The 12,788-nt window shown below is 40.6% G+C and overlaps 1 protein-coding gene and 1 long non-coding RNA gene across 2 annotated transcripts in view; both read left to right on the top strand.

Moving 5' to 3' along the window:
- The first annotated feature begins 7 nt into the window (after window positions 1-7).
- LOC118324603 lies at window positions 8-2,873 on the top strand. The gene is made up of 3 exons (XR_004796567.1): window positions 8-112; window positions 230-305; window positions 1,391-2,873. It is a non-coding gene; the product is annotated as an uncharacterized LOC118324603 (long non-coding RNA).
- A 1,394-nt stretch (window positions 2,874-4,267) lies between these two features.
- Window positions 4,268-12,788, top strand: part of LOC118324473 (forkhead box protein J3-like) — a gene marked incomplete in the record, with an annotated part of 47,336 nt that continues 38,815 nt past the window's right edge. The window contains 1 exon segment of the mRNA XM_035656834.1: window positions 4,268-4,527.

Here is a 12,788-nt window from a genome sequence, read left to right as displayed (position 1 = left end):
CTGCGCACGAGACCGCGCACTTTTCCCGAACCGGTTCAGACCAGACGGTGCGACCAGGTTTGGGATACCGACAATGCTGTCTCCATGCTGGAGTGGCAGGAGAGGAAACAAGGTCACCATCACTAAACCAAAGACACGACCCATCATTTTCCTCTCGTCCCTTCTGTGTCCAGCTCTAAAGTTTGAGGCTTTTATTACTATTATTATTAATAAATAACTTTATATTTAGACAATGGCTACTGTAAAGTAGTGCCACCCAGAGGCCGTCGAGCTGAGCAGAGGGAGAAACACTTCATGTGATAATGGTGCGAAATTATGCAGTGACCCACTTCTCTTGTTCTCTTCCTCTGTGTGTGTGCTAATATAATTGGTGGTGCTATTAACACAGTCAATCCTGTTACATATATTTTTAGATTCAGTGGGACTTGGACTAGAATGACGCTCCTTGTAACTCCCGAACTTGCCTAAGAAACATCATGTTTTTAAGTTTGTTTCAGTGTAAAAGTAATTCAGTGACAGATATCTGTACAAAAATGGGTAAAATGCATACAGGAACGACTAATAGCTAATTCGGCATTATTCCAATGGTGCTACTTTGAAGTGTAAATAATTCTAGGCTAAAAGAAGACCGCTTACTCGCTAACTTTATGACAATATTGTATTTCCTGTTTATAGCCCCTAAGGCTTTATGGGAATTGGAGTTCCAAGAATTTGAGCACGCTTTTCCCGGGAAAAACTAAGCCAGATTTATAACCTATTTCTGCGTCACTTTGAGACGTTTCAGTAGACTCCTGGGTGTCAAACCTCAGCTAATGAACCTCGTTAAAGGTCTTCGAGGCTTTAAATCACTGAACTTCTAATCAACAACAATGTTACAGAGCTTACATAAAAGCTAATTAGTCAAGCAAACCTACCAAACTACACTATTTCCACGTTGTTTCTGTGTTGAATTCATGGATGTAAATACGAGTTTTGATAAAACAATACATTGCATTTAACTCAGCGGGTGCCACAGCGCATGCGTAACTTCTCTGTGCGAGCTAGGCGGGTTCTCGCGAGAGGTGGAGCCCACATCAATGAGAAAAAATTATAAAGTTACCTGACTCAACAATAAATGATTCGTATCTCTTATTAACATCATTTTAAAAGGGTAAAAGACTGCGTCGGTCAAACACAGGCTACACGTGTAGAAGTAACAGGTTACTGGGCGGTTTCACCATTTTGTTATGATTCTCCCAATCACACCCCCTCGAGATATTACTCATACTGTACTTAACGCTACACAAGACATGGACATAGCCTCACACCTAGAGATGAAAATGGAAAAACCTCAATGTTTGCCTTAAGAAGCTGCATAGCTGGTTATTATGTTTTTGTCTGCCTCCTTTAGCATCCTCTGAGCTGTGAGCTCAGCACACTGCAACGTCGGCGAGCCAACAGGATCAAACCGGGCAGAGCCAGTCGTGCTGCCCAATCATCACAGAGTAGGGGGGAAGGCGCCGAAGTAGACACATTCCTCTTCATGAACGTCGCACAGTCAACAACACACAGACGTTTTCTGCTGCAACACCAAAAAAATCTCCCTTCTTATTTGTCATGTCCACTGCATACACACAAACCACACATGTTTTACTGGGAGGCTGCTGTAACCCTTGTTACACTGTTGGGATCTATGTTTTTACAAGCACTGGAAAATACTTGACACAGACATGGCTCCCTGCAGGACTGTTAAAGTAATGGTTTTCCTTTTGAGATGTAGTGTGAAAATGAAGTAGAAGTGGCATCATAAAGCCTTGACTTCATTTAGGCCTGCTGTATAAAAGCCCAGCAGTGTTTGCATAGACAATCAGCACAGAAGATTGAACTAATAGCTGTTCACTTTTTGTCATCACGAGGTGAACAAACATTTCATTGTTGTTGGCTGTGAGGTTATTTAGGCTCCAGGGTCGCATTTAGCAAGGATGAGACGTATGAGGAGCTATTTAATGACTTGTAGACCAACAGTGTTTTTCATGTGGCTGTCGTTTCCAGGGTTTAAGTACATTTGAATGAATGCAAAACACAGATAAGTGCACATGGAAATAGCTTTAGGCTTCATTAGGTTGTTAGAACTATGGCAACACATTGTCTGAGGTTAGAGAGTCCTCTGGTGGTGGACTCACAGATTACAACAATTGATCCAGAGGAAATTCAAAGATTACAGTTGCTCTTCTTTTTACTTCTTAATCATAATGTTTGAAACTTTAAAAGAAAATTAAACACACACACACACACACCACATTGTTATTAACAAGATCAAATGATTATTTATCATTTCAGAAGTGTTCAGCATTGATCCTGTGCTGTTGTTATAGCAGTTTTTCAGCATTGAATTGTAAAAATCTTTCATTTCAAGAATGTAATTCATGTAAAACTTTAAATTCCAGCACTGCATATCGCCGCTTTGACAATCCTCTAACTCTGTGATAAATATTTCAGTAACCCTTGCATTCACCTCCACCGTCCAGACGAGTGCAGCACTGAGTTGTTTCTAAACCGAACACTGGTAAAGTGGGGATGGATCCATGTGATCAACTCACAGACAGAAACACACGATTTGTTCCAAGTCTGACCTAATTTAGTGTTGTTAAAGGATTGGGGAAGAAATTCTAAGAAAACCGATCAAAAATGTCGGCCTGCTTATAGTTGATTTAACAGCTGAACGATGGTGTTTGCAGCCAGCTTAAAGATCCTTCCAGACAAATACTCCTCTTGGAATAATAGGCTAATTAATTTGTGTCTGATATGATCCCCCCCCCCAAATAAAGAAGTTCAATTACCTTGTTAAAAAATATTTAAATTACATTTACTCCTTCTCCCTCATTAAAAAAATGACTGACATACAAATATTTAATATTTAATATATATTTAAATAAAAGTTTTACAAGATGTCTGGTACTTCACTAAATACCAAGTTCTCTGTATGTGCATTGGAGGTTTCAAGTTTCTGTATCACATTAGTATAAATTTCATCCTGGACCACAATTGGCGGTTTTCAAATTAGTTGTGATGTCATTAAATCATGCTTGTTATAAACTTAAAGTGATTTAAAGTGAGCACAGAGAAACTTTTCCTCTTCAGCAGTTCTAGTCAAACTCTGCTTACATCCTTTTGTACACTGAAGGTCAAAAATCCAAGTGAAGTGGTGGGGGTTTAAGGTAAACCTAGCATATTCGGTGCTGAGGGGAAAGCCTGTGTGTTACTTTAAGATACAAATGTGACTCAAAATGTGTATTTAGAACCAATATTTACAGACAAAACATAAAACCAATTAACATAACACTGCATTGGTTGTATATGTGTATCTGGGGGAACAGTTGTTTGTGTGTTGTGGATGCAGGATTAGCCGAACACAACTCCCGCTCATCTTTTACATGTCTTAAGGGTTTTAAAGTGAAGAGAAACTGTGTTCAACCCAAATACCTGAAACACCAACAGAGCCAGCACTGCAGCAACAGTAATCTAATGCGAGACTAAACACTGAAATACGCATCCTTGAGACTGTGTCAGCTTACGAGGTAAAAAATACCAAACGAATCACTGCACTGTGGCTGGAAATCTTCTGCTTCAACAAGCTGCTCTGACTGATCACCTGTCCAGGTGGGTGCGCTGTGCTTCACATCAAGCCTCTCCCTCCATTTAATCTACAAATTACAGTCATTCAGCCTAACTGAGGAACACCTCGACTATAACAGACTCAGACCACAGGCCCCAGATTTGTTGAGTTGTAATACCACTGTTCTGTTTAAATGCCACTAATTTTCAGCAAATGTTTTGTTGCACTTTGAGCAGTATGTAAATATCACTATTGAACTCCTACCATAATTCTGTGTTTTAGGTATCTGGATATCACAGACTGTTTTCTAGTTTCACCCCTTCAGGAAACTAGTAAAAATCACTGCCATGTTTTAATATTTTGTCATAATGATAATCATCCATCCAGTCTAATACATGATGATGATTATATATATAACAAATACATCAACCTAACATCATATGAATGTGTCATATTATTATTATTATTATTATTATTATTATTATTATAACTTCATACTTCATACTAAACACAGCCAAATTACAGCCCATGCGATGTCCTTGTAGAATCTCATTAATATTGAAATTGGGAACTAGTTGAATGGATGTGATTTCATTTTTCCTATTGTGGTGCATGAATTTATCTTCAACGTGCTCCGGCTGGCGTTGGAAGTAGTTCCGGTGGTGTAGCAGCCGAGCGGAGCACAGGGACCCGGGATCTTCGTGCTGCTGAGCGCAAACGCGAATAGCGGGTCGAGTCCGCCTGTCATGACTGTCGAATGACCACAGCAGCGGTCAGTTTGACGCCTGCAGAGCACCGTGCATGCAGCCGGACTGACAGCGCCGAGGCACCGCCGGAGCTTTTGTCTTCGAGGGGAATTTTCAAGTGCAGAGAATAGGCGTCTGGAGCAGAGTACCAAAAAAAACTGAACCGGTTCATATTCACCTACGACGGTGAGTAGTCTGTGCAGAAGAATTTTTGAATGTCAGTCGCCAAGATAGTGAGAAACAGTGCTTTTGAAATGAAAGGAGTGTTACTGAGAGGCAGGTTTTCACTTAATGGCAGGGTATGACATTAAGTTCGCCGCCTGTCACAATATGCACGCATGCAGACGCTGTAGCGTCCGTCTTTACGCCAAATGCCAGTCAGATAAAAGTCAACTTATGTTAAGTTTTGCAATAATAGTCTCATGGCACCGTTCACACAGCGGGGTTGTTGGGTAACAGCCTGGGAAGAAAGTGGCGTTTATTACAAACACTGATCTAAGTGGTGAATCGTGGTGGATGCGCACATATGCAGGAGACGGTGCCATGCACAGCTGAAAACACTTTTCAAGTGATAACAGTGGACCGAGCAGCAGTCCGAGCTCAGAGGGGACCGAGTTCCACATTCATGTGTCACAGTCGGTAGCAACGTACTGCTATGGAGAGGCACATTATTCTTAAAAGTGGGGGAACCGACTACCAAGTTTAAATCACATTGTAGTTGGTGATTGTTGTGAGCAAAAGTCGTAACAGAAAGGAAACAAGTCAGGTCACTTTAAATAATTAGCTTTAAGGATTTCATAAGATTTAACTAACTTTGTCTCCCAGTAGGCCTATTACATATTCTCTATAGGTTTATATATAGGCGTTTAAATACGTGCCAAGGTGTCATTAACACTTTGGCATGTGTTCATTGGTGTTCATGACTGATGTATTTTTGTTTACTTGTGTATGTGTACATTACTGTATTACTGTGTATGGATGGATATACGGATGTACAGTGTGTTTTCATGCATGTAACTATGCCTGCATGCATCATGTCACGGTTATCATTTAGCACACTTTTTAAAAGGATGTGTAATGTCCCTGTGTTTGGTTTAGGACCACTTATAAAGGATTTATATCTAGAATTAGGGTTTCACTTACCAAGTCAGATTCACGCCATACTAACTGGTGTTAACATGATGTTGATATAATTGACGGAACAGTTAACTAATGCAGACAGAAGACACTGTAACTTGCCATAACTGCAGTTGAGTGCCTATTTGTCCAGCAGTGCATACAGGTCACTTTTATTTGCAGTTTTCCAGTGAACTGAGTTTGTTGATAGAGTGGTTATCCACTCACCCACTACGGATTTTTATTCCATAGGCTGCCTCAAATGGACCAGTGTAGTCTCTTTCCATAAAGACACCATAACCTTACCCTGAACGGTGACCATCTTATACCGTAGTAGGAGTCATTATCTTTCATCATCCTGCGGAGGTATGTGTGTGTGTGTGTGTGTGTTTTAGGGCGACAGACTGAGAAAGCATTTGAGAGAGTACCCTGCTCCTGATTTGGATGCGCCTCTAATTCCTATCAAGATGAGAGCTGTCTGAACAGATTTCTCTCATCATTATTTGCTCTGAGATTTACTTGCGCTTGTAAATGGTGTTGATTGAGGGTAATTTGGCTTTTTAATTGCTGAACAGCTGCCACACTCACTGCTGATTGCCATTGTAGACTTTCTCAGTAGATCACTCATAGACCCCTAAATGCCTCATTAAAACGTTATGCAGAATCGCATGAAACGTGAAGAGAAGGAACCCTCATAATGTTTTACTGATTTGTGTTTTATCATCGGAAAGGTCGTCGTAATTATCGTCAATGTCAGCAAATGCAATGCTAAGAAACGAGTGTAGTAATGACTTTTTGAAAGTTGAATTAAGGGCTATTTGTGGATACGCTACATGCATTTCAGCTTCTTTGATAAAGATGAACTCCATATGCCAGTGTAACGGATGTTAGTTGGGCATAGATGAGAGAGACTCAGAGGACAGAGTTCCACTATTTATTCCTTGCTCATTGACTGCACGTATATTGTCTCCAGGTTAGTCACCGCACATCTGGACCCTCATCGACACAAAGCAGCACTGTGAGCGCTTTTCTTTATTATTATAACAATAACAACACAGCAGTACTACACAACTGTGCCAGCACTAAGCCAGTGGTTGTACATTATGTTCCCTATGTTTCAAAAGTATTAGCTGAGAGCTTTTTAACAGAATTTACATAAGGAAATGGCTGCAGCAATCTCCACAGGGTATAAAGTGGCAAGGAATGCTACAAATAGCGTCTGGCGAACTTGAAACGGAAGCGCCTGTTAGTGGTCAAAATAACATTAAAATAGAGTAATGTAAATCATATTGACAGTAAACAATATGCATTAAAGATTACAATTTGAATGATTTGTTTATCACAGGAAACAGTAAAGTAGCACCAGAAGCGTTTCACCAGACAACTTACCCTCATCAATGCAAATCAGCCCTGCGAGGGGGGCTATGAAAACTTGGCAGGTACATTAAGGGAGATGTGCAGTCACTGAATTACTGCAGGTAAATAAAAATATCTCAGGCTCCTCAACGAGATGAAAGTCACAAAATGATTAAATAATAAATAAATTTAAAAATTACAAAATAAAATGAGCAATAAATACTCATAAATAAAGCACATTTTAAACTCCGTTATAGCCACCCCCATTAAATGTTATTGAATTTAAGCTCCGACTACACAGTATGCACATGAGGAAACACAAATTACAAAGGGTCAGTAAAATAAAATAAAAAACAACCCCAAGAGCATCCCATAGAGAGAAAGTGGTGTGAGAGCATCGCTTATCTCCCAAACAAGCTACTGACAATAGGGTGTCTTGGACAACCCACAAGACCCCAACACAGTGTAGTGCAGATCTATGAAAGAAGAAAATGTCACCTTTGCATAACACTACTGGACCCATAAAGGGGTAGGTTGTCTGACTTAGGATTTAATTAGCAAAACACTGGCTTGCAAACAGCTTTAAAACTGTACTTCATCATGAACAACATCCTACCTCGACACGGTTTGTATGAGCCTATTTATAGGCCACCAAATCTGACCTGTGTTTATGTATTGCCATGGCCACAGTGTGTGGGTGAGGTCTGATCAACAGTGTCCAGAGTGCTGTGTGTTGTCTGTCTGTGTGTGTCGTAGTGTCGAGGGCACGGCCGGCCTGTCTCACGTGTACAGGAACATCTGCAGCAGTATCGATGTCAGTCACAGGTCTAGTGTCACAGGTCAGAGACGGATCTGTCATCTGGTCTTTAGGGACGACTCACATGTGCTGAGGTGCAGAGGTCATCCTTGTCATGTCAGTAACATGCGCTTGGTACAGACAACTGTGTAATCCGTGCTGTGGTTCTCCACAGGCTCCGGATAAGTCAAGGGGCCCTGTCCCTTTCTCACCTGTAACTGTGAGACAGGGACAGGTTCCACATTCCGGTTTCCCATTGGATGGTAGCGGGTTGTGTTTGATTTATTGATGCTTGAGACCATGAGGAGCTCACCTGTTAGCTGACTCTGAAAGTTAGCTCCTTATTCACTGTGGGTCCCTTCTGGGAATCCAATGACACATAAGTACTGGTCCCTCACCACCTGTGTAGCTGACTGGTCTTTACAGGTAAATACCTGAGCTATCTTCATAAAGTAGTGTGTTATCACCAAGATGTTGATCTAGTTGACGTAATGCTGTTCATTGGAACTCTCTGACCCTCTCGCTGACAGTGGCATACCGAGTCTCTTTAATCTCTGTCCAGGTTTTACCAGAGTAACCTCTGTGTTGTTGAGCTGAGGCTGATATCCGGCATTGTCTTAGCAAAATAGGGACAACAAATATTGTCTGGAACTGCTTTGCCTTGGTTTCCTGGTCTCTCCCTTTTTGCAACCACTGGATAACCAGAAGGCATTTTGGCCAGAAGTACTTGACATATCTTTGATTCTAGTGTTGACCACAAGGTGCTCAGCCAACAGTCAACAGCGCATAAATGACTCACAATCTCTTCTGCTTGTTCATGTCCAGGTACCTGTTGCTTTATGAGTTGAGCTTTATGTCAATCCAGTCCTGAACTGAATATTTGGCAGTGCCAGTGTCTGGAGCTCCTGGATCCAGCATACATGTATCAAGCTGATCTGAAGATCCAAAGGGTCACAACACCAGTGTAACTCATGTTAGGTGGGCATAGATGAAAAAGAGTCAGAGGCCTGATATATAGCATTTATTTCTCTCTCTGCAGGACAATATAACACACACACACACACACACAATGTATTATCTCCAGGTTGGTCACTGCACATCTGGACATCTGCATCTCATCAATGCAAAGCAGCACTGTGAGCACTTTTCTTTTATAATGTTTCAAGCAACGCAAGAATGCTACAAAACTTTATCATTACAAAGTATATATGCCTTAGCTAATGATGGACCTAATATGTATAAAATCACTTTTTTACACAAGGTAATGGCTGCAAAAATCTTCTCAGGGTAAAAATTATTAACTAACAAAATAAAAGTAAATATTTAGCTCTGTTCCACCAGTATATAAATCAGTCATGGCTGTAAAGAGTTTATGTTGTCTCTCTGCGTATACAATTGTATTGCTTGTAATAATTATTTTTGTGTCACTTCATGAGTAATGTCGGGCAGCCAGTCTTTCTTCTCAGTGTCTGCCAAGAATGATTTGCCACCCAATTAAAACATGATGGAGATAAGATACTAAACATTTGCCAAATTATGACAGAAATGTGTTTTGTTAAGCAGCTACCTTTTGTAAACAAAACATACTTGCACACATTGAAAGAAAAAATGGAGATATGTGTTATACAATCAAACCACAATTCCAGCCATCCTTGTGTCTGTGTCCTCATAAAGCTCGTTTTATTGACAAACCCAGCATGATTAACATTAGCATGAATCCTCCATAAGTTCTTTTTACAGCTAAGAAGTATAAACCAGTCTCTTTGCTGTGCTGTTTGGAAAGTGTTTGTCCGTCTTAGCCACAGTGTTGACCCTTGTAAACAGACAGGTTGCAGTCTCACCTTTTCATACTGCTCTCATTGTACGGAATCTGTAATTAACCTTGGAAAGATCTGTTTACTTATGGACAACGTAAAAAGTAAGAATTTGCTTTTAACGAACATAAATGCCCACTCTCAGTTCAGTTGTACGGAGTGATGCCTGGGAGCCGTCGCCTACTCTTTATCTCTTTGTCTTTACAGCCAGAGCAGCTGTGGGTGAACTGCCTTGCTCAAAGATAGCTTGGCAGTAGCTTTCGAAAGAGGTGAAGAAGAGGTCTCATTTGCTTCGGCTATAAGCCTTCTAATCTGCCTCTGTAATCATCAGGCCACTACAGTGTTACAAGGTCAACTGGTCATTTTATTTACCTCAGGTCATTTCAGTTATCAGCTGTTTAAATCATCATTTGGACAAAGAGATGTATTATTAGAAGTAATTACCATGCTGCAATGATAACACAATATGAAATCAGCTGTTTCTTAGATGTCGATATGCTTGTATACTGTACCATAGCACACTTCTATATCATCAAGCTGGGAAGACGAGAAATTTGACAACACCTTAGAGCAGAGTTACTCTCCTTTTAAGTACCTTTAAGTTTTCTGAGTGCTCCCAGTCATTCTGATTTTTGTCTTGTCCCCAGGAAAGTACACATAATTTGAATTCAAATGCAGCAAATCCTTTTATCTAGTCAAAATCCTCTTTGATTCTGTTAGTAAGGCATTGGTATGATTTGAAAGAGAAAGATGTAAAAGATAAGATAGGGTATGATCACTTTTAAAGGTCTGTCATTTGGATTGAACTCAGGAGTGGCGCTGCCAGCGACAAGAGTTCAGTGCAAAGCTTCTATTGTGAACCTGATGTAAATCCTGTGTCTTACACAAGCTGAGATTGTTGTTGCAGTCTACTGGTTGTGTTTTAATGAGTAACAATTGTTAGCCAATTTGCATGTAAAACAATGTAATTATAAACAAGCATCAAAAAGCTGTAATACTTCTAAAAAATGTAAATTACTCTCCATTATAAAGCGCAACAAAACCTAAGCCATGCCTCCGAGCCAGAGCCTCTAGGTTTTGGATGCTCGCTTCCATTATTAATGCTATTCACAAGCCAAACTTTTTAGGTTGGTGCAGTTGGGCGCTTTAATCTATTTTTGCTGTAAATTAATGAATTTTTAAAGAGGACTAGTCCTTGCTGAATAGGGCTGGATTTGGGAATGTAGTTTTGAGTCGTGGTGACGCAGTGCTATAGCCCCCTTTACTGTGCAAAGCATGAGTTCACAAACAGCATCCCATCTCTCTCTTGGGACCGTTCGTTGGGGGAGTTATCCGAAATGCTGCACTCCTATGTTTTATTTATGACAAAATATGCCTTTTTAACTTAGGCGTTGTCAGAATCTGGAATTGTGATAGCTTTTTCCTAGTCGGCAGTGGTAAGTCTTCTGGGTCGCTAACTCCCTCTACCTTGGCAGATGTTTTCAGGTGTTATGTTCTGTGTGGGCTTAGTGAGTTAAATATTTTATTCTAACCCTTCAGGGATTCAGTGGAACCTACTGATTTTCTTATCTGCTTTCAATCAGATTTTCTTTCAGGCTCGAGAAAAATTGTGTGACTCTACGTTCTATTTCATTTTAGATGCCACTTGATTGACTTGGTTGACATGGGCCAGCCATCAGTTTTTCAGAAACCGTGGATAAAAGTGTTGTTCCGTCATGGATAAATTATCATCCTCTCTCCTATACCCCCCCCCCCCCCCCCTTTCCCTTTTAAGCATTAGTTGCCTGACCACTCACTTTCAGGACTAAGGACACAAAATGTATCTCAGTTTGAAGCCGTGTATTACATCGATGCCTCTCCAGGTCTCCTTTGAGAATAAGTAGACAGTATCAAACGATAATTGCTTAACCCAGCTCCATTGAGAGATGAGCAAGCAGCCACCATAAGGGCAGCTGATTTGCCTTGATATCTTATAATTGAACCTTTTCAGGGGTATGTTTTCTGGCACTGAAGCAGAAAGTAATTAAGACGTTCAATACTGCTTTTTGGACCTTTTCCTCCTTCCTTTGAATGTCCCACACTCCTAGACATGACAGCGCTCAGTATGCCTACAGACTTTCTTTTGACACATTAGCCTTACCCTTGCCAAGGCAGTCCTTCCCAGAAACCCCCTCCGCTCGGCACGCTCCGGGTGGGTATTTTGTCATTACTTCATTTTCCTCAGAAAATATTTTGATGCCTCTTTCTTTTGGCTCCCCCCCCCCCCCCCCCCTGTCTCTCACCCATCCCCTTTCACTCCATTCAAAGCTTCTCTATAAAATGCCAGAACTGTAAAGCCCTCAATCCTCCCCACTAGGTGGTCTAATATGCTTGCGTCGCTAGCAGCCGGAGTATGCGATCTGTTAGCTGTTACGTGATGCACCTACAGCTGAGGGCAGCGGGTGTATCCGTGCAATTAGACATCACGCTACGACCTGGTCAATGGCTGGCCCAATACACCTGGTTTGCGAACTAACACACAGACGCTCATACTCTTAATTAAAAACGGCACAATAAGCCCTTCCACATAAGCTCACTGAAAGCTCCAGTCCACAGTTGTATAACGTGAAGAGGCGATGTATTACTTATAAGATTCTTTGGAAGGAGAAATACTTTCTTGTTATACGACAGAATAAAGTCAAAATCGTTTATGGTTGCCATCTTTACTATATTAGTAGCCTTTAGTTAATACTGTTAACTGCGTACAGTGCCAGCACTAAATATACATCTAACCACCAACTAGATTCAAGGTTCAAAGCAAAGTTAAACTTATTTTTACATGCCAATTTAATCACTATATACATGGGATAAAAGGGTACAATCGAGATAGCCATAATAGCTTCCTATTTATGCACAGATTTCTTGCAACCTCCAATTCTGAATACCATCCCTAACGTATAGCCAGAATGTCCAAAATAATATCCAAACGAAAATGATATTAATTCCACAATGCACACATCATTAACTACAAGACCGTATCAAAAACAATCATCTTTCATCAAAACACCAACTTTTTACTTTGATCGCATCATCAGCTGGCCATGAATTATCCGCCCCACTAATCGCTAAACCATTTATTTTCCTATAATCAGCTAACATACTCGTTTGAAAATCTGTTACTAGCGATTTTTTCGGATAGGAGATGGTTTATTGATAGTCTTCGAAGACTGCCCTGTATCAGTCGTGATAAATTCAAGGAGTTGCAATCTTGTGGGGCTACTGTTGTGCCATAAAAAGGCTTGTTGCATGAACTTAATTTGATAAAGAATGATTGCCGCCCGTTATATTCATTGTCGCTCACATCAAATTAATCTTTGTATCTGTTT

This window comes from Morone saxatilis, unplaced genomic scaffold, assembly GCF_004916995.1.
Source record: "Morone saxatilis isolate NCDOM2014 unplaced genomic scaffold, NCSU_SB_2.0 Contig15, whole genome shotgun sequence".
NCBI lineage: Eukaryota > Metazoa > Chordata > Actinopteri > Moronidae > Morone > Morone saxatilis.
This window is presented reverse-complemented; position numbering and strand designations above follow the sequence as displayed.